Source organism: Lathamus discolor, chromosome Z (genome assembly GCF_037157495.1).
Source record: "Lathamus discolor isolate bLatDis1 chromosome Z, bLatDis1.hap1, whole genome shotgun sequence".
Lineage (NCBI taxonomy): Eukaryota > Metazoa > Chordata > Aves > Psittaciformes > Psittacidae > Lathamus > Lathamus discolor.
In genome coordinates this window covers 12,318,620-12,341,989 of record NC_088909.1, presented here as the reverse complement: position 1 = coordinate 12,341,989, position 23,370 = coordinate 12,318,620, and the positions used below count along the sequence as shown (strand labels likewise).

Below are 23,370 nucleotides of genomic sequence, written 5' to 3'. Positions count from 1 at the left end.
TGCTCATTGCGCTGCGGGAGAAAAGCCCTTCGGTATTTTAGAGTGGAAAATAGCCAACAGAGAGTGCAAGAGGTACCTCCTGTGCAGTTAATCCACAGTCCACACCCCAGCTCCAGCCAAAGAACCTCAGTCTCCACCATGGCCTGACCACAGCACACAATTTATTGTTCTGGAGCACCATCACTTCAATTCTCTTCCAATGACTTATTCCATTTCTGCCTATGCGGTTTGTGTTCACAACAACCTTCTTTTTTGGAGTCAGTGTGGGCCACCGATCTTCCCAACTAGATTCAAAATGCACATATTTCCCACGGTATTGTTAAATTGCAGACCGGAGAAGGGCATGCCCAGAAGGATGCTTGCATCCACACCGGGGATACGGGAAGTGCCTCCCTGCCCCTTTCCTCCCAGGAAACGCCCGCTCAAGGACGCAGAAGCTTTCCCGGCGCCTTGCCGGGACCTTTCCTCCTTCCCCCGCAACTTCGCGTTCGAGGGTCGCACTATTTGGGTCAGAGACGCCCAGGCACCCGCTCCTGATGCAGCTTCCCGGCAAGGAGCCGTCTGCGCGCCTGTGCGCACACACGGGCTCCACTCGCAGCCCCCTGCTCCGCACGGCGGTAATTTGCCCTTCAGACAATGCATAATTCAGCAGCCTTCAAGGCGGCCGGCGCCGCCAAAACGTGTCAAACTTGAGAAGCGAGCGGCACCCCGGCAAGGCGGCGGCACCGGCACCGCCCGCGCTGTCCCCGGGCCGCGGCGAGGGACGATGTGCCGAGGGCGCAGCAGGGCCGGGCCGCGCAGCGCTCGCCGCCGGAGGCCTCCGCACCGCTCCCGGAGGTGCGCAGCGGGCGGGGACCGCGCTGAGCCGAGCGGAGCGGAGTGGGGCCGGGGCGAGGCTGCAGCGGGGGGGGGGGGGGGGGGGGGGAGTTGGGAGGCGGGGAGGGGGGCGGCGGCCTCCCGTCTCCGGGCGGGCTGTCCCGCTTCGCTCTCTCCTCCCCGCCGAGGATCGTCGGCGCGGAGCCGTGGTTGCGTCGCGCAGAGCGGCGGCAGGCGGGCGCGGCGCGGAGGATGCGCTGAGTGCGGGGAGACAGCACGGCCGCGACACAGGTCAGTGGCGAGTTCCCCCTCCCCGGGCAGGGCTGTGCCGCCCCGGCACCCCCGTTCCCCCGCATCCCCCGGCTGCTCCCCAACTTTTCCCCGCTGCACTTCGCGAAAGTGCCCAAACTTGAGGCGGGGCATCCCTTGTCCCGCGTTCTCCCCCTTACCCCAGCGGCGCGACCCCCTCATCTCGAGGCTGCCCTCCCAGCCCGCAGCGTCGGAGCGAGCGGGCGGCGCCGCAATTAACAGCGCCGGTAATTGCTGGGGTTGCGGGGCAGGTGCCGCGCCCGGGGCTGGGCTCGGTGCGAGCTGCTTTGGGGCTGCGGCGCGTCCTCCCTTCCCGGTCCGATTCCCTCGCTCGGGCAGGGGGCTCCGAGAGGCGCCGGCACCGGGAGCCCAACTTCAGGTGAGGGATGGAGCCGGGGATACGGGGCTGGCTTGAGTGCCTGTAAGGAAAAGAATGGGATCCAAAGCAAACTAGTTAGTGAATGCCGGCATCTCCCTAGGCTGGAAATCCAGTTGACCCGAGTTCAATCTGTGCGCAAGCAGGGGCGGGTGTTAAGGCACTTTCTTATTACAGGAGTTGATCTCCAGTAGCGGGGAAACAGGGTTTGTTTTAGGTGCTGTTCTACCACATTCCCTTCTAAATGCACCTCTCACCAAGTCACACGTTCCCCTGCCCAGTGACACTGACAACTCAGACCTTGCAAAATGCCACCTTACCCTTAACAGCATACACATTCAAAACACGGCAAGCATACAGCAAAGAATAATTTTGCATTAGTGTGTTAGTACCAGTATGATACTGCTGGGCAACCAGACAGCCCAGGCACCACGCTGGCATCTGGGGTTCTCGGAGTTGGCTGGGAACAAGGTGGTGCCCCGTTGTAGCTGTGTGGTTGGTTTTTTAAGCCTTTTGGGGGTGGGGGGGGTGGGGGGGGTGGGTAGGAAAGCCCCTTATTGTAAGCGTATTCTAATGTTGCTTTCTGGCTGCAGCTGACTTGTGTCGTGGGCAGATTAACACGCTTAAAACACCCAGAGATGCTCATTTTTTTATGTTACCCTGCTTACCCTGAAATGCTCATATTTTATTGCAAGATTTAAAAGTTGCAGCTCTTCAGAGAATAGGCTGTATATACAGTACCGGTGAGGGGGGGTAAATGGTAAACCCAGATGGCCTCAGAAGTGAAAATCAGAAATATAGTCGCTAAATCCATTTTGTTTATTAAAGATGGTCACCATCTGATGAGAAAGCTACCCCCAGCTTATCCAGGGAAGATTTCCTTTTGTTAGATGCCTGGCGTCTCATCAATTCCTTTCATGTCCTCGGGATTTTCTCTTTTCCAGGAGCAGGCCACAGCAGCTCTCTGTGTTGGGGATAACCGTTAAGCTCTTCTTTTGAATTCATGAGCTTCCAAATTAAACTTTTGCTGACACCTGCTACCTACCCTGGTTGAGCAGAATGACAGTGTCACCCAGGCTCTGCCACCGAGTGAAGTAAATCACAAAGAGAAAGAGGTGCAAAGTGCCCTGGTTAGGTCACACAGTGATTTGGGGGAGCTCTGGGAAACCGGGGCTACTGGAAATCTAATCAAAGTCTGCTTCTAATGGAGCAAACTTTCCAACAGCAATCACAGGCAGGAATTAAATCCATAGAGAAGACAGCAGCGGAGATTAATAATCATCATCATCAATTAGCTGATGGAATCAAACAGAACCAAATGAGGGTAAACAAAAACCTGGCTATCCCTCAGATCTAGCTCCACCTTTATTTATCCAGCGTCAAGGATCCCTCCTGGGCGCTGCTTTCAAGTGCCAAAAAATTTAGCAGGTGTCATAACATAAGGTCAAGACTTAATTATTTATATGGAGACATCAATCATCATGTGGGGATGATTTATTTATAAATCACCAGAGCTGTAAAATGAGACAGTGAATTCTGATTTTCTCCTGCTCATCATGAAAGGGACCAGGAAGGTCCAAGCTGTGGCTGAGTGACCTTTGGAGCCTGCAGAAGTTTCTGCTTGGCCCCACATGGAGGAGAGTTTTCTGTGCTTTTTAAATCGTGTAATCAAAATATCACCAGGGAAATCTTATGCATATTTGCTACATCTCAGTAATGAACATTTACTGATTATGGATTATCTGGAGAATTTAGCTTTTTAAACATTATTCAAATTTTTATGTTTATGTAAGCTAATAAGACTAAGGAGATTCAGTAAGTACTCTTTGCCTTATGGTATTTGAAAAGTACGTCCGTTGGGCTTACCTCAGCATCTTCCAGAATCGCTTTTAAAATACTAAAATAGAATTTTTCTGCCTGAAAAAAAACCCCACCACCCTATCTGTGCTCAATATAATGCTCTTTCCTCACAATTAATGCCAAAAATCAATTTTCTAACATGCTTTTTATGTTTCTGCTGATCACAAACAAAATGGCACAGTAAAAGCTTTTACTGCCATCTGATTAGTCCGCAGTGGTGGTAAGTAAATAGCTTGGGCTAGTCTGGCTGCAAGGTTCCCGAGCTGAATGCAGTGGATACAGAGAAAAGCACAGGGTGCAAAGTACCAGGTATAATCCTGCTCTGAGTCATTCAAGGAAATCTTTATCAACCATAGGAGCAGAAGCAGGATCAGACCCATAGGTTTTCTGATAGCTGGACAAATTAATGAATATGTGTTTGGGACGTTCCTGAACCTCCTTTTCCTCCAGGTTTCTGAGGAAAGGTTAATGACAGCCAGAGTTTCTCAGATATTTGTCATTTATCTATCTGTTAATAGAAACGGTGCTGCTGATCTTATTTACATGATTGCATTTCAGATAGGGAGGTGATGATTAAGTTAGACTGAGTCAACCTTGTTAACCAGATAAGGTCCTTTCCAACCCTAATTTTCTATGATACTATGACCTCAAGTTCCCTCCCAACCTAAACCATTCTGTGAAACTGGTTTAAAAAAAAAACAACCAAAAAAAACCAAAAAAAACTTAGAATACAGGAAGAGAGAGATGGAAAGGGAAGCTACAGTGGAGTACAGCTAGGATGGAAGGTTTCCTTTGATCTCCTCTCATTATCTCAATAAAACTCTGCGTAGCACAAACCCATAAGCTTTACCATTCAAAAGAACTCTTCGAAGCATGAGGAGTATCCAGGGCAGCTCGTGATCCTTCTGAACTTCATGGCAGGACTCCATCTTGGCAAAAGCAAGTCAATAGCAATCCTGCACATCCATTATACTGTTCCCAGGGATCTTAAAAGACGACCATTTATCACTGTATTTCAGTGACAGAAATACTAAAATAATATCTCACTGGGTTTGCAAGACCATGCAGATTATGGGTGAAAGGATGGATGAGCTGACATCTTCAAGGAACAATTAAGACATTAAGAGTGGGGGAAAATATTTTTACACATTAACCAATCAGTGAGAAGATTGGAATTTAGGACAGGATTCAGTTATGAAATGTTCCTCAAGCACCCGCTGGATCTTACCCAGAGCATATGAAAAATGAAAGATTAATAGTATTTCTTGTAGGCAAGACCAGTCAGCTGCTTGTGTATTTTTATGGTATACTGGGTACATTTATAGCAGTTAGTAATGCCAGCAAACATTCAATATAAAGAGTAACAGATGTATTGTGAAACAAGGCACTGGCAAGGCAGGTGGGAAACGATTTCCAAAATATTGCAGCAACCAGGCTGCAAGGAATGTAGTAAGATGATAAACATAATATAATAGACCTAAGCAGCTTTAACCAAAGCCAGGGTTAAAGCCTCAGGTTGAGTTCCACTGATGCAAGACTGAGCCTGACTAACACGTTACACAGAGGAGGAAATCCAGGACTTGCTGCATGCAAACCCCAGCAAAAGTGTCTTCCACACCACACCATCCCCGGCGCTTCAAAAGGCGAAAGTGACAATGAAATCACAGTTGAGCGCAAAGAGGAGAGAGGAGAGGAATGAAATTGCATTGGCTCAACAGCAAGAAACAAATCACAGACTTCCTTCATCAGACAGATGATGCCTAACTAGGGCAGAAAGTGAACCACGAAGGAAGGTGGCAGATTTCACAAACTAGTCATGGCAAAAAATGGTGAATTTCACAGCTTGAAGTGAATTCATGTTATAGGATGAAACAGCATAAAGTGATTAAGAGTTCTGACTGATAGAAGTAATAAGCATGTGAGCCTTAGTCATCACACAGCAGCTGACATTTCTCCCTGGCTTCAGCTGAGCCATAGGAGCAACACCTTCAGCTGTCTGTTTCTGATGTTGAATGAGGGCTAGTGGGGGACATCCACAAATGAGATGTTTCCAGGAGGCACAACCACAGTAGTCCAATGGGAGTTGGAGCCACTGTTCTGAAGGCACAGTCTCCTCTCCCAGTGCCACAACTGAAATCTGGAGCTGTGGCCTCAGTGGTAGAAAGCATTCTGCGAGAAGAGGTCAGGAGACGGCATGGCCCTGTATTTACAGCATCACCCCACTGGTGGAAGAGCAAAGTGGGAGGACAGCTGAGAGAGGCTGGAACAAGGGAGTAACTTGCAGCACACTCCTTGCCATGCTGGGGACAGCCTTCCAAGTCTGGCAGTGCCACTCCTGGAACCATTCTGTGCTGGCACGTGCCACCTCATGGTAAACACGCCACAGCATGCATCCCTAGTAGTAAGCAACCTTTAAACAGCCCTTTCATTGGCTTTCTTCTGAAAGCCACCTGATTTCCATTCTTTTGGGGATAAAAACCGAAGTCACAAGCCTCTCCCACAGGTGCTGTTACCTGACTTTTTCTGGCAAAACATTTCAATAGCTGTTACATTGCATTTTCAAGGAAAGCTCTTAAGAGGTACTGGAACACCACCCTAACATTTGTATTCCCGCTTAGACAAGGATAAAAATTCTGGAGAAATATGTCACCATTATATCTTAATTCTTTTGTTTCAATGCACACCCTTCTATCATAGTTCTTGAAAATCAGAGAGCAAAACGGAAGCAAAGCGAGCTAATACCTACCAGGATGAGGCCCCCCCAGAGGATTCCTCCTCCGGCAGCATAAGCCTCCTTCTAACTCCCCTGGTTCAAGGCACACCATTGGGCAGGCTCTGCCAGGTCCCAGCATCACGCCCCAGAGCAGAATGGCTCTGCAGGCTGCCAGGAAGGTTAACAAACCCCAGCACTGGCAGACGGAGCTGAAACTGCAGCAGAGTCATGAACCCTTCAGAGAGCAGAGCGTGCCAGCTTCCCTCTGTTTATTGAGGGTGTTCCAGCATAGTTGGGTCCACTGAGCGCAGCTGTATTAACATCACACAGGGAGAAGGGAAGCTGAGGAACTTGCCAGGACTGAAGCCATAGAGGAATGTAATGGGGCAGTGCCAGTTCCTTCAAATCCCACCTGGAAGTTATTAGCCATGCGCTGGAGGCGGTGGAGCACCTGCATCCCAGAATATCGAATGCGCATCATCTGCACAGAGCCCAGCTGAACCCCAGCTGGGCACCGTGTGGCCATAGCTCCATTATTCCCGACCCAGAGCAGGACAGGATTTTAAATTGTACACAAAAGAAACACTCTAAGAGGAATTGATCACTCTTGAGCAAGGATAGGAAAATAAAGTTTGAAAAGATTCCTAAAGCATTTCTGAAGGAATGCCTTTGGATTCCTGGTAGGGAACTAGACTTTAAAAAGGCAGGATGGAGGGAGAGGCCCTCTTCTCCCAAATTGATTTCACAGCTTGGCAGATTTAAGAAACCTTTCAGTAACATTTTGCGGATCAATGCTAATTTGATGCATCGGAGCTCAGCACTGTGCCAATTCACTGTCAAACTGATATTAACTAGGCATGTTTATAGCTCAAGGTCCATTAAATATGCAGATGTGACAATTATTGCACCTCCCTTAAAATACTTAATTTGATATGTGTATCACAGCATCCATAAACGGTCTTTCAGTCTTCATCAGAAAGATGCCTGCCTCACTCAGAGGTGCAAGCCCTTGCTGCGGAGGAGGGCTGAGGTTGTGCCTGTGATGAAGACAGAAGGCAGGCAATGGGGCTGACTACTGCTGCAGTACTGCCAAGAGCAGCACGACCACGATAAAATCTCCTAGGGCCTGATCTGCCAACCCCTATTCATACAGTAACCAACCTCGTGAAAGTCAGTTAATGTAAGTAAATGAGTAATTACTCACGCTGGGAAAGGTGGCAGGATCAGTTACATAAACTTTCAGAGTGGTTTTTGAACTTGAATGCCTGCAGTCTGACATACACTTATAGCTAGGAGCTAAATAAAAGTTGCTTTGGTTTTTAACAGTTGCTTGTATGAGCCAAAGCCACAGGAGATCCTGGGTTTTAAATCTGGGTCCCTTTAATACCTGCACAGAAGCAGTTTAAGAAATGTTGGTTTCTCATTCCATAAAGTGTGACCCTGAAATGCAAAAATGATTCTCTTCTGAGTTGTGAGAATCAAAGCAGTATTTAGCTGGTGACATGTATTACTTAGATGATTGACTTTAGGCACCTATGTTTGAATATTTGATTTACTATGCCTTCATTTTTACATCCTGACATAGGGATACTACTTAGCTCAAAGAAGAACAATTAATTTTTCTGTTGCTTTTAAGTTCTTTAATGGGAGATGTTATGTAAATAATTATTTAATATACTTTAACAGGTTTTGGTTTGTTTTGTTTTTTTGCATGAGCTGCTTGATCTGCTTAAAGCATATAAATCAGTATGAGCCGAATTACTAAAATATGTTCAGAAATCTGAAGGGTGCATCAGAAGTTAGACTTGTGCATAAGAAGCAATTAAAACTACATTGCTCTTTCATTTCAAAACAACACAGATTGTTTTGTGGACCTTTGGGCATCTCATTTCTTAGGAATCACAAAATCCATTTGTGAAAAGATCTATGAAATAAAGGGAGAAATTGTGAAAGTGGTATCCTGGTCAATAACACATGAATTTGCAGACACATACATGGGAGATGCCGTGAATCTCCTCTTTGTGTTGCTGTTCAGAAGAGCAGTTATTTTCTTCATTTTTACAGATGCCAAAGGCTCAGAGAAAGGACTACTTACAGAATGCTGCCCTTCTTTTCTTGCAGCAGAAATGTATTTGCCTGCTTTCTCAAGTAAGAGAAGAGATAATCCTGTCCTAATCGGCAGTGAGTGAAACCTGCTCACCTGGCGGTTATCACAGCATCAGGTGTAAAACAGAACATGACCAACTATTATTTCATCCTTGCATCTCCTACTCCAGAACTTACACATTTCCACACCACCAGTTCTAGGGAAAGTTGCCTCCCTGCCATCTCTATGATGTTTTACAAATACTTAGATGCTTTTCCCCAGCTTTCTGCAAAAGCGTATCACACATCCAAAAAACAACTCTCCAACTACAGAAAATAATTTGTTCCTTTTCTGGCTTTACAGCTATACAGATCACAGTGTTGTTTCTTGCTGCTAGTACCTTCCCTCATTGCAAAACCCCCTGACAGTGTTTCGGAGAATCAGTTACAACTTACTATCAAAATGGTTCACATCTACTTAGTTATGCCTGGATGATCCATCTGGGAAGCTGCTGTCCCATGAATTACTACTCTTGTCTGCCTTCACACAGCCCTCCCCAAACTCCCCAGCATCTCTTCACTGCTTTCCATCACCTAACTTAGTGCCAAGATGGAAGGATGGCAGCTGTCTCAGCACTTAATGCCAGTATTCTTCCTTTGCAGGCAAGGGGAAGGGATTTGCTTTCAAGCTGCCCCTTTTCCCACTGAGACTGACAATAATATTATCTCACATCTTTAAATATTGGCCTTGAAGTTAATGGAGTGACAACAAGATGCAGAGGCAGAGGTTTAATGTTTATGATACAGAAAATTTACATGGATAATTTCTTTTTTTTTTTTTTTTCCCAATATTTAAAATCTAAAGAAACTTTTTCATTCTTAAAATAGTTGCATGTAACATATGGGAACCACTGCCCAAGGAGCCTATAACTCACATAAAGCTCTTTGAATTCTGCATCTTACACAGAAGGTCCACAGCACTGATGGCAGTCTGTACATAGTATCCACACATAATAAATAATCACATTTACCTGCACTGTATTGTTCTAACTACATTGCTGTTAACATCTCTTGCAGTGTTTTCAGTTGAGAATACTAAAATCAGCTTGTTGTTTAACCTACAGTTTACACTGGGAGAAGCTTGAGCTTAGATTAGTGTCAGGAGTTTATTTGAGGTCTCTGTTATAATATCAGCATGTCACTAGCACAGGAATTCATCTGGCTTTCATAAATATCTGATAGGGCTCCATCACCACCCTCATCATCATTTTGGGCTGGTTGGAAGAGGATCTCCCCACGATTGCAACCCCTTTCCGAGTTGTCATGGAAAGCCAGTTGGTGGGTGATATTTCAATCAGAGTGTTCTTGTAACAAATTCCATTCAAATTCTATCTGAAAGGGAGTTAAGGTTTCATCCTGCTGCTTAGAGAGCTATATGCTAAATGCAGCTTCCCACGGGCTTGGCTGCAGTCCAGCGCTTTGTAATTTATAGTTCTCCTTCCCAATTCTGTCTGTGACCTTGGGACCTAACAGTGAAGTTCCCCCGGCCGATGGCATCATTGTAAAGATGCCATCCTGGAGTCTTCACCCCCTTCCCACCTGACACAAGGCAGGAGCATGGCAGCAGATCACCAGCACTCTTGCAGAAAGGCAGGTGGGAGCAGGGAGCCGAGGGGAGCGCTCATTTTCTCACTTTTACTAATAGGAGCAAATCATGGAACATTGTTCTTAAATGACAGAAATTATTAGCCAACTTCAAAGCATGAAATGCATTTACAGAAGAGGTTTAAATTATGTTCGCCAAAGGCATTTTCTGTAGAGACAGCCACAAAAAAGCTCTAATTGGAGATCTCCAAACAGCTGTTGTGCCCAATGTATTTATATTGGAAAATAACTTGAAAGATTATGTTAACATGCAATTAAAAAAAAAGTTTAACATTATTACTGATCTTACTGATAGCATCCTGAGAAACATTGATACTGTTTTACTGAGAAATGTGCATGTCCATGGCCAGAGGAGCTGACAACCCAGACTGTAACACATGACATTTTTAACAGAAAAATTGTGTAATTGAGAGAATTTATTGCCCCTTGAAGATTACATTCATTACAGATTGTAAGAGAGATATGTCTTTAGAATGGCGTAGTTCCCTTCAGTTAAATAGCTATTCAGAAATACGATCATTTAAGCCTATGTATGTAGCTGTGGATTGTTTTAACAAAGGTATTGAAGGAGGGCAACTTGGAGGAAGGTGCAGCAGACCCACACAGCTCTTCTGTTCCTTTATTCTTTCCAGGTTTTTCCAAGGACATACCTTCTGGAAATACTTGTTTGCAGGTACCTATATAAATATCTCAGGATGGGGAATACTTTTAAAATAAAAAAGGGTGACATTTAAAAACCAGGATTTTAAAAGTCTTTTAGATTTTTTATTTCACCAGTAATTGTCAGGTATTTTCAGCACAGCAAATGTTACAGATTTAACTTTAAAACCAAAGGAAAGCAAAACTTTTCACTGTTTGTGGTCTTTGAGGTATTCCATCGGATGTTTTTAGTGATTGGCATTTACCATAAACAAGCCTTCTCTGTAACCCAGTCAAAACCCTGAATTTATGCAGATCAACCTTGAAATGCATCTTCAATGATCTGTGTTGTAGACATCAGAGAATCATTACATTAATTAGTTTTTTTGTAAATAAGAAACCAACAAACACAAGAAACTCCCTCTGCAAGATGCTGTCACTAAGATACCACTGGCAAAACATCCTTCAGCTCTCTGGGTCAGTCTAAAATGTGGTGACCCTCAACTAGAGAACTTCAGCACAGATTCATTAGGCTTTTCTGCGTAACTACAACACAAGTCAAATTAAACTATTTAAATGGTACAAAATTGTTTCAGATACAGTGTTGCTACTCCAGTGCTTCTTCTGGCCTGTCATTAAAGATGCAGCAGGCTCACATTTAGCATCTCGTTTGCTTTCACACTACGTGCTGCAGCTCTTGTTTTCCCTCAGTTACGCAGGCACTGGAGGCAGCTGCAGAGCAGTCCTGCAGTGATGTCCCATGGGCACTACATTGCAAAGAAAGCACTGGAGAGAGGGGTCTCCTGCAAAAAGACATGTATTTGCTGGCAAGTTAGGGGCAGTGCCCACAAGTGAGCTTTATGGAAAGGACCTTAGATGGCAGCAGCACTGTGCGTGCAGGTACCTTTGCTGTGGTTCCTCGAAGGCAAAGGGCGACCAGCAGTGTTTGTGGAAGGTTTCTGTGGAGGAGGTTTTTTTTTTTGTGCTGTACACTGAGTATTTATTCTGGCAGTAGCTCTGTAATTGTGCTGTAAACCTCCCTAGGTTCTGGTTGCTGTGTACCCAGGAGTTTGACTAGATGCCAACCAACGGCTAGCTCTGTGATAATCGTGTATCATGTCACAGTGGGAGCCCTATGCCTGTGGGTAGCAACAGCCTTTCTGCTTCCCACCACACTTCTCCAAGTAACCGAACCCCACTTCCAGAGTGTCTTCTGGACTGTGAACTCGCTGTCATTTATAATTAGCACACCTCATAAAGTGTGCTGGGCATGTGTTAGAAACACCTTTCCTTCCCATGTTAGAGAATTAATATCAGCTTGTCTCAGACCTGGCTGACCCCATTCCCTTGCATTTCTAGGGTAAAGGGAAGTAAAGGGGAGGGCTTGCGCACTGGGGACCCACCACTAGACTCACAGGGTCCTACTCGCCCACTTCCTCCAGGAAAAGCTTTCTCTTCAAAAAGTCTCTATCAGCCCTGGAAATCCTCCCATGCTTTCAATGGAGACCAGAGTTGGTGTTTGAGGTGTTCTGAACAGAGGCAGTGGTTTCTTCCAACTTTCAGTGTTGCAGAGAGTTTTTGATGTGAACACTGGCATTATTCATGCAAACCTCCAACTCCTCATCCTTAAATGACTTTGAGATTTTCTTCTATAATTCGTCATATCAGCAGCCCTCTTGGCTGGACTTGCCTTAATAACACCTGCTTCTTCCTGCAGTTCTCCTGACACCTCTGTCAGCAGGATGGAAAGCCAAGCTTAGTAAGAGTGGATGATATGGAATTCATCCACATTTGGATGGGAAAGAGAGGTGCATGATGGATAAAGGAAATATTTAAGAGAGAGCAACAAAGGAAGCAGCTGAGCTAGTTTAAAGGAACAGTTCTGCCTTGTAGTTCCATGTAGTGCTCTATGACATTACCCAGAGCATTGCCTGCGAGACCAAGAAGTACTCTTTCAATCTGATCTGGCTCTTGTGTGTCTGATTAAAGTCGCTCTCTCTTTTCTAGTGATACGCCACCTCACTGGTTGCATAAACCTGGCAGTTATGCTCCACTGGGCACCTTCCCTGTTCAGCTATTAAACTGCCCTGTCGCTTTCTTTTGGCAGGGCTTCTTTCCACCCCCCTAGTATCTCACCTAAACTTTTTCTTTCTTAGCTTCAGGCCATTGCTCCCTGGCCTACAATTTTCTGAGACTGTGAATAATTCCCTCCCTTCATTTCTATTGTTACCTTGAAGGTATTTATAGACTGTGATCATGTTCCCCCTGAGCCATCTCTTTCAGTGGACTATGAATTTAGCTCTCAGCCTCTTCACATGTTATGTTCTCTAATCCACCTATCATTGCTCTCCTTTGTTTTAATCTTCTTTTTTTGAAGGTTGGTTACTAGAAATACACAGCATCATGGTTTTACATGGCCGTTATTTATATTGATTTACACGCACTTCCCCCAGTTAGCTGTATTTTCTTACCCAGTGGAGCTATTTTTGTTTATATTGGTTTACTTTATGAAATTCTCTCTCTCCTCTCCAGATTTAATTTTGCAAATGAAAATATACCAAATAACTCTCCATTTTGCTGCCAAGTCATCAACAGAAGGCAGTAAGGCTGAAGAAGGCAACTGACCATGAAGACTCCTAAGATCGATTCTTGTTTGCTGCAAACACCTTTGCCAGAGTTAGGTGCAGCCTCCTGCACAGGGGAGCTGCTCATGCAGCCTCTTTCCAGCTTGCTGTTTTTTCTAAAGTTTATAACAAATCTACAGATGACAAATCTAAAAAGCAAAAAGCCTTGGGAAAAGGTTGATTTGTGTCATAGTAAAGGAGACCATGACTGGGAGTGAAACCTTTATATGGGGAAAGAATCACATCCTCCTCAGAGCAATGGGAAGGTTCAGATGAAGGGAGAAGGTCGAACCTAATTTTTTAAAATAAGGCCATATTAAGATTTCTAACAAAGTCAAGTACTGGAAGATGGAAAAAAACTTCCTACGCTGTAGCATGTGTGGCTCTGTGGATGTGCCCAGGATTAGATTGCTGGGCACCTCCCAGTCACTCTGATGCCTGTGTAGAACTTGACACTAATGATGCCCCTTGTAAGACAGAATAATCTATCAAACTAACCAGCTTCTTCCTTACACTTTCCCATCACTCTGTACCAGTCCTTTGGATTTACTTAATTCTTTATTGCTTGAAACAACTGTCTCTCTTTGTACTGGATTTGCAATTATAGTCTCAGTTCTGAAAAATTATGAAGAAAAAAGAATAATACTTGTAGTAATAATATTGTGTTTCAAATAGATAATTCTTATTTCTACATGGGTTTATTGAAATAAAACAAGCCCTCCAATAACTAATAGTAGCAGTGTGTATGAGGACTGCAGGCATAAATGACATGACAAACTTTCTAAAATATCTTTTATCTTCATACTGTATAAATATTTATTCTTAGCAATACTGCCAATTTTTCTAGCACTTTACCTCACTCTGTTTCAGCAGAGCCATAACAGGCTTCATGCCACAATACAATGTGGACAACTAGCATATGCAAGGCTTGTTCCTGTGAAAGAATTAGACACTCAGTTTTTCTGTTCAGTGGTTGAACCAAAATTAGTGGGGGAAGGAACTGCTTTAGGTGTATCCAAAAGACAAGTGACTGTTTTGTTTTTATCACAGAAATCTTCAAAATTGAAAATAATAAATACAAAGCTTTTTCTTTGCTTAGAAGTATCAAAATGAAACATTTGGTTGGTTTTGGGTTTTTGTTTATAGTAATTGTTTAGTTATTTGCTACTCTCATTTAACAAAAAAAAGAACACTAACCAAGCATTAGCAAGAATGCAAGAAGTTATAATATGCCTTTCATGGAGTTAGTGTTTATAATGGACAGCAAAACACACTCTGGAAATCAGCTGCTGCTTCTGTCTTTTGGGTAATTGTTAAATTCCAAATGTTTGAAATATGCATTGTAAGATGACTTTAATTTTCACAAAGTTATTGACAGCTCCTGGATGATACCACACCAAATTTTTCTTTCCTATTCCTTTTAATAATCACTGATCCACACAAATTTGTTAGTTCCTAAATAGGAGCTCATCACTCACATTGCTTGTGATACCTCTGTCAAGGGCTGACTGTGGTGCAGAGGGTCTCCAGCTATGCAAGTTTGCCATGTAATCCCATGATATACTGGAGATGATTTGGATTCTAATTTTTTGTGGCTGTTCTAAATACAACAGTGTACCAAAATAACACCTTTCCTCCCTGTGCACTGACAGCATTCAGAAAGTAAAGGTAAAATCCTGTGATGAAACATAAGCAAAATTAATTTGGAAAGCAGTATTTGCTGTCTGTCTCCAAGAACAAGACCCTCTTCTCCATCTCCACCCTCTTTGGCAAAAATGTCACCTTGTTCTGAATTTATTTAAAAGATTAACCAACCCACTTCTTCATGCAATAGGAACACGAAGGTCTTTGTCACCCTTCAGCAGGTGACAGCGGTGGCTTAGCTTAGGCAAGTCGAAGCAGAAGCACAGGCTGGGACTTCAATGCAAGCTCTGCTCCGAAACCCAGCAAACAGGCTGTGCCCTTTGCTTATGGAGCAGAAGGAGCTGCCTTGTGGAGGGCAGGGTGTGCAGGAGGGCAGGAAGGGTCTGAGGAGCACATGGTCTGTGGTAAGACACCAATCCATTAATAGGTTTTGCTTCTCCTGACCTCCTGTTGCTGAACATTACTCTCAGCATAGCCAGTCCTGTATCCCCTCCCAGACACCACGCTGACTGCAAAATATACAAAATAAAATCAGGCAAAGACAGCACAATGTGCAACTGCTAAAGGCAAGAAAAGAGGGATCTGGCCTGTCCAGGGGCTCTAGTGAGGCCACAGACATGAGTCAAAGGGCGAAAAGCGTGCAAGAGGAGGGTGTACTGAGACTTAAATGCAAGAGTGAGGAGCCAGATTAGCATAAAGGAGACCCATCATCCATGCTCTGTGTGATTCCTGGAGAACCGGAGGCTGCCTGGCCATGAAAATCTCCTTTCAAGAAGGACAGGGGAACAGTTTACAATTCTCGGTGGTATGATGAGTTTCTCAAAGCTTGGACCTTGGATCAGTCAAAGCACAACAAAGCCTTTCTCTTCCCTCTTACTGCCCTAGGTGTTGTCCAGAGTCACCTTGAATGTTATGAAAGCAAACACCTGCTGGAAATTAACTCATAAACTATGGTATGGGAGCATACATGAAGTCCTGAAAAACCACTACTGACATTGCAAATTCATGTCTAAGAGGGTTTATGCCAAGAGGCAACTGTGGCTTCCAACTGTTGTACAGAACCTTGTGGGACATAATACTCTTTACAACTTTAGGAAGAAAAAGAGATCAGTATTGTAATGTGACTTCTTTCCTGAGTCCTATAGGGAAAAGAGATGGTGAAGAAAAGGACTGCTAGTCCATTCCCAGAGAATCCTCTAGATTAGGGGAGGAGAGTCCTTCAGCATCCCCATAGAGACCACTACTGCATTTGTTCCTTTTCCAGTGACTCCCAACAATCTTCACAGATTACCACCCCCTTAGGACAGTACTGTTTGCAGACTCATAATGCTCAGTTTTCTCTTGTTCTTTCCCTCAGCGTCTCTTCTGAGCTGTTATCTTTGGGCAGGAAGAAGGTTTACAGTTCTTTCCCCCTTTTCATCTTGTAAGCTGTACCCTGATCTCGTTCTCTGCTGCTACGCAAAAAATAAACCAGGCACCTGAGCATGGTTTATCTTAGTAATATTCCATTTCTCTGTCAGATTTTAAGGTCAGGTGGTAATTTTGGGTGAAGTATTGTCTGCAAAGACAACAAATGCAAGAACAATATTTCTCCCAGCAAAGGATAAACTGGATGACCCAAGTGATTTTCTCTGTCACTACTATCTATGTTCCTATTATGGAATAAACTACTGGACAAGGAGAAGGATTTAATGCTTTGACTGTAGTGATGGATACTACCAAAAAGCTCAACTTAGTTCATCTCCACACTGCCTTATAAGGGGCACTGTGTGCCCAGCAAAATAGCAGCATTTCTCTTCTCTGCAGAGGTGACCTGCAGAGAGTAGCATATCCCCCGAGAAGGGTATCAGGATTGCAAAGATGCTTGCCTTGGATGGCTCGGTACTGAGTATCTGTCTGAACATAAGAGGCAAATTTTTGGCTTTCTTTCCTTATTCTTAATCTTTCTGAGGTATATTTCAGTCTGGAATTAATTTTTAGGACTTCTGTACTGTCTATACAGCTCTAGAAATGCTAAAGCAGAGAGAAGAAAATTCATTAAAAATGAAAAAGAGGTTACAGCATTTCCCATCCCTGAAGCCTGAGGACTACCTCATGCCTGAAGCACACTCATAGGCTGTTCATTACCCATCACAGGACAGGAAGAAAGTTGAACTCTCAATGCCAGAAGAAAATTCCTTAATCAAACAGTCTGTTATTAATATCCTATTCATTATATGGCAAAGGTCTTACAGGTCAGCCTGATGTATTACTTTTCAAACAAGGATACCATTGTCCAGCTCTTACCAATAGCAAGCTACAAGCCCTCAGCCTTGGATACTTGCTTTTCTAGGCAACTGAAGAAAAAAAAGTTTCTGAGTGGGTTTTACGAAGGCAACCAAAGATAATTAAGTTTATAAATATGAAGGTGACTCGCGGATATTTATACTGCCAAGACTGAGAAGTGTTGTTAAGGGGATCAAGACGTCCAGATTCTACAGCATCCTGGGTTTTTTTTGTGAAGCGTAACTCCAAAACTCCATAGTACCAGAGAGTGAATGGTTTTATTCTGATGTTAGCCACTCAGTTCTATTAAGAAATTCTTGAATATTATTTCCCTTTTTTCCACCTCTTCTCCCTCCCCACCCCCACCCCCGCTTTTGTTAACCAGCTAGAGAAATACTTCACTCAAAAATCCATTTTAGTCAGTGAGTGTCTCTATCTGACACTGGATAACACTGTCATTATGATTTAGGGTTTCACTGATTGTGCTTTATTATTTTTGTATTTTGTAGATGGCTTTAACTCTCATTTTATGTGTTCATCAAGTTGTTTAAAGTGAAGGGGCTCTCAGTCTCCATTGCCATACTAAAAGGAAATAGAAGAGCTTGCTGTTATTACCATGCAAGCTAGACAGTCTGAACTGTGTCTTTTAGCCAGATGTAAATCCACAATTATAAGTCACCATGGAAGGGGAATGGCAGTCACTGCATTTTGATGTATTGCCACAGTACTTTTCATATAAATATAGTGACCAGAATAGGGAAATTAGATTTATTTTGTATGCCTTTACACAGTAAAGATATTTCTTCAAAGCACCATTTTGTGCTAGAAGTCAAAAGAGTATCATCTCTGAATAAGAACTACTCACAGAAGAAAGAAGGGATAGTGCCAGGGTTATGCACAGCATAGGGATAAAAAAAAATCTGCTGCATGGCATAACTGTGTAGGGCTATATAATTTCTTCAGATTGGGATGTACAGCATGTGTAGTTGTGTTCATGTAATGCATAAAGAGTTTGCCCTGCTTCACATAGAAGGGCTATCCTGGGAGCTACAGGGCAATCAGTCTTAGTTTCTACTTTTCCATAGACTTCTGTGGTATTTTCTGCAAGTCATTTCATTGCGCCTAAGTTTCTTCATCTGTAAAATAAATCTTTCAAATACAATTGGATCAGCTTCATACAGCAAATTACATCTGATGCTGAATCATGTCTTTTATCTCTCTGTCTGCTTATTTTTATTGTGAGGTCCTCAGGGCAAAGACTATCACTTGAAGTCTCATATATAATAAAAGTCTCTTTAGCACCACAGATCCATTCTCGGGGACTGGAAGCTTACTTTAATAAAAATAAACAAGTGTTCAGCCACTGGAATTCAAGTAAAGCCACCAAACCAAAGAAAATCTATACTTACGACCCTCTCTCATAAATATACTGGCCCCAAAACCAGATATACTGTTTAGGTATATCCCACGACAGATGTAAAACACTGGCTACACTTCAGCCTTTGGCCAATTGGAAGTGTTAAGAGAAGCTTTCCTGCCACAGCAGAGCCACTTAGGGATAAAATAACAAAGATCATGGGCTAGGAAACAGGATACTCAATAGTTCAGTGGCCTTAACAAGGGACTGGAAAGGAATATTGATATACCTGAAGCCGTGTTTTCAATTGTAGGAACAGGTTGGCTAGTCCAAACGTACCTGAACTGGAGAAAAACCTAAAGAGGGATTTTTGTGGTGATAGAGATGCATGGGAGTGTATCTGGAAAAGAACCAACAACACAAATAGATCTGACCATTCCTAGAGCCAGGGCTACAAGCCAGGTTTTGTGGCATGGCCACGCAGCATGGAAAGACTCATTAAGAGTGCTTTCTTAGAAAACAGAAGCTAAAATCTTGTTCTTACTGAAAATGTCACCTGATACAGGTACAGCATAAAGATGCAACATGAATAGAAATATGAAGGGGATTTGGTCTGCTGAGCAGTTTCAGAGCATGTTCACCATACTTCACCTGGTTAAAAATAAGAAGAATGGCAAAGACAGATGTATTTTCTTTTTTAATGCCTAGATTTGATAGCTCTGAGTATTAATTACAAATAGAGGAGACAATAGGCTCATTAGGCCACAGAAACACTCTTGAAAACTGTGGAAGGAGTTGCTGGATTGCTGAAGTCAGTCCCTTCCATGTGAGCATGAGCTTTTTGCTCAGACAAAATTTAGTGTCTCCCACCAGAGTCTGGTTGCAAATTCTGAGCCAGGAGTTGTGCCCTAATGATAGGTTCGTGATACATAGCTCGTTACTTTTCATACATATTAAACTCATTCTGTTCACAGAAGAGGTGTCTGGGGTCAGCAAATGCCTCATGTTGCTCATTCCCTTTAATGACATTAACACCTTATGTGGCAGTCATTGTTGCGTTTTTGCTTGCTGTGCCTACATTTTAAAGAACGTTATTTTTTTTCCCCAGAAAAACATTTCAGTTCTTGCAATTAGTGCTCATTTTTGTAAATTAAGAAATGAAATGTGCCAAATTGCTCTCCTCTTTTTCTCTCTTTGAGGGTTATTTGCAATGTAGCTTATGTTACTGTCTGTGTATCTACTGTGTGCTTTACAGGAAAATGAAATCATTACACAAAACACAAATTACTAGACCTCTTTCATAATCACAAACTCTTAATTGGCATGTAAGCACTAAGATCACTGTAATACATGCAGTAAAATGTCTCTGACTAATTTTTTCTCCCAGGTTTAAAGGTCAATGAGAATATTTTTCTTTAATTTGACAGGCACACAAGAAATAATGCAAGACACATTTATGGTCAGGTAATGCACAAAGAAATCTATAAATCAAGCTAAGGGGAATATTAGATCATGCTCATATCTGAACCCATCTGGCTTAGTTCACGAAAGAATCAATATGAGGCAGAGAGCTCAGTACTACTTGTGATTTATACTCTTGCATCTAAGGGGAGAAACATTTGCAATTTTTAAGTCGCTTCATCTGAAATGAAAGGATATGAAAAAGAAGCTACAGATGGCTATTACAACATATGCATTAGGTAAGTAATCTGATGACGGATTATAGCTGCTGGAGGAAGGGATGGTTCTAGTGGTTCATTCCACTTAATGACTCAGCATATTGTTTTTGCATTTGGATCTTCCTCCCCCAAAGTGTATTGATACATAGCTGTCGAGATATACAATTAGCTGGGTTTCCGTGTGTTTGATTTTCGTAAATGAATTGCAATTGACAGTTCTCAGGCACAGTACTGTTAGAAAATACAGCTTATTGTAATATATGTAACACCTAGCTTTTCTTCACTGTCTTCTTCCAAATACTACTTTCACCAATAAACCCTACACCAAAAATGTATCATGGACAACTATTAATCCCACCCCACACCATATTATGCACGTAAGCTTCTGATCTTTTTGTGAACAGCCAGGATTTACATGAAAGCTTTCTACCTATATAGTACATCTCTCAACTAAATAAAATCTCCAGCTGGCCTTAAGTTCAGTCTCCCTAAGAGGCAGGATGAAAAGTGTCAGACTGCGTTGCAGTACGCTGCATGAATGCACAGGGGTGGGAGGCAGAGGAGGAGCGAGAGATTTCACAAAGCAATTAGAGTATGAAAAACAGATATTGCAGTGATGGGTGCCTTAATAGTATCAGGGGAACTGGGCAAGTAAAACATCCATTTCAGCTCCAGCAATTTGTTTTACATACAGCGCTAATATCCTTCATACAAATACTGACTGCAGCTTAATTCAAATCTAGAAGGGCATTTAGACTAAAGGGAGAGCCTGACATATTTTTCTCCCAGCTAATGTGTACAAGTAGAATCAATAATTTTCCCAGTGTATGTTGATAAATTATTACATCAGACATTATTGATCCAGCCAAAGAAGAAGGTCAAAATAATGGAAATCAGACAGTTGTGATTAAAAATGCTTGGTATATTCATTTGGAAAAGGCTGATAACTAAAACGGTCTATGGGCTTTACACTTACTGATTTAATAAATAGAATAAGCCATGCTGATCCAAAACAAGGTTACTTGTATAGGTATTTCAGGGAGTTGTGCTACTGAAAGCCAGTCTATATGTTTTCTGTATGTGTTCGAATTACATTTTAGCTCAGCACACTGAAAGCATTCATTTTAAACATCTGTTCCTTTCAGCCACAATTTTCTACTGCATTTTGCTGCTGAGTACCCTTAGACTTGATTCTGGTATCAGGCTTAGTACTCTTTCAAGTATTTATTTACAAGGTTTTCATATGTTTGTGTCATTATTAATAATGAATATGTTCATTAGTTTACTCATGCTTTATAAACACTGGGCAGGATCCAGGAGCCTCCCATGTGAGTGGTGATGTGCTGAAGCTGTGCTACTGATTCTTCCTTGTGTATATCCTTCTAGCAGAGAATAATACATCAGTGTTCCACCTTTCAACCCCAAAGATCCAAAATGTTTTCCAAACCAACAAGGGCAGTGTGCTTGCTAGCAGAGATCTCATCATCCATCCCTGGAAGGCATCACCTTTAAGGCACTGTATGGCAATGGTCTGGTAATGCAGAGCATTCAGAGGCTGCATCGGCAGAGAACAGAGAATGCCATTATCACTCACTACACACAACAGAGAAAAAACTAGATACAATTTAAGTGATGGGTCACAGCCAACATACAAAATCCACAGCTTTCTCTCTCCTTGTCTTCATACCAATAGAGTCTTATATTTTGGGAGTCCAACTTACCTCTTTTTCTCCTCCCTTACTAGCTTTACAATCCAGGCACTATTGCCCTACTGGGGGCTCAGTTTCCCTATTGCAATCTCAGCCTTCTGCTTTCACACTTCTGTGGTTAACATGGCCTCCAAGTGCCTCTTCCCCACAGCACTCCTGCAACATACATCCTCCAGCCAGCAATCCACTGTTTGCCCTTCCCACCTCCTCTGGGATCAGATGACCTTTTTGCAGTAGCACTCACCAACACAGGTGACAGCTCTTAGTGCTACTGTCTCTACCTTATGGCCTGAGGAAGTGAATAACAGCCTAGTGACAGAAAGGCTGCAGCAGAGACAAAAATACTTCACCAGACACCTTGCAAGGACTTAGAATGCTCTTGGTAAGAGCCATATCTATCAGCTGGGGCTCGTAAAGGTGGAGTGGACCAGTCTGTTTCACCTGTTCCCTCACAGGTGTCATTTTCCCTGGTACCTATAGAGGCAGGCTGGAGTGCTGCCTCTGGGAAGGGTAACTTAACTGAGTGTATAATGCAAGTATTATTAAAATAGCCCTGATTTACAAAAGAGAAGTGGAGCTCCACTGCATCTCTTGGAAGGGTGGGGGGTGGTCATGTGTCATCAGTTTCAAAAGTTCTTTTAAAATATAGTAACACAGGAAATGTGTATGTGCAGATGTGGCTCATTGGAAGTAAAAAATTCTCATTCTATTTTCTTTCCACACTTGGGATTTTTCCAAAGTTTCTCTTGAGCATGAGAAACCAAGAATACTTTCCATAAGGTCTTCAGAAATTCCTTACTTTAGTTCTGGTGTAATGAATACCAAATGACTGTTGATTTGACAGTAGTTACAAAGCCTGGGCCACATGGGACAGCAGTACAGTGTGAAAAATGAAAACGTCCATATGTACTTCTCATTTGCTGTGAGTAGAAGGTGATCCTGAAAATGAATTCTATATTTCTTCCCAGTCATCTTTCATCATGGCCAATGCCTAAAAAGCTGTGTGTGGCCAGTGCCTAAAAAGCTGTGTGTTTTCCCTTCTAGGAGCACATCTAGCAGTCATAGCGGCTGTATAGGCGTTATATTGCCAGGATGACAAAAGTCATCTTCCGGGTAGAAAATTATACAAGCTCCAGAGCACATGACTGGATCTGTCATACCTGTTCTGCATTATTTAAAGGCGTGATAGCTGAGCACAAGTTATATTGGCTAACTCAGTAGAGAAGCATCATAACCTTGATACTGGGTTATAGTTATTAATCTCCTTTAGACGGTACAATGCAAATGTTTCTTCTGGATAAGACCTACTATACTCGTTACCTGCTCTATAAGATGACACTTCAACCAACATTATCTCACAGAATCACAGAATCACAGAATCCCAAGGGTTGGAAGGGACCTCAAAAGATCATCTAGTCCAACCCCCCTGCAAGAGCAGGGTAACCTACAGTACATCACACAGGAACTTGTCCAGGCAGGCCTTGAATATCTCCAGTGTAGGAGACTCCACAACCCCCCTGGGCAACCTGTTCCAGTGCTCTGTCACTCTTACAGTAAAGAAGTTCTTCCTGATGTTAACGTGGAACTTCCTATGCTCCAGTTTACACCCATTGCCCCTTGTCCTATCAC

The 23,370-nt window shown here is 43.0% G+C and overlaps 1 protein-coding gene across 1 annotated transcript in view; it reads left to right on the top strand.

Annotated features, from left to right (window-relative positions):
- Positions 1-1,005: 1,005 nt before the first annotated feature.
- The window catches only part of CHST8 (carbohydrate sulfotransferase 8), a 176,296-nt gene continuing 153,931 nt past the window's right edge, over positions 1,006-23,370 (top strand). The window contains exon 1 of the mRNA XM_065662112.1: positions 1,006-1,107. The gene's annotated coding sequence lies outside the window, so the exon portion shown is untranslated. The remainder of the gene's footprint in view (positions 1,108-23,370) is intronic.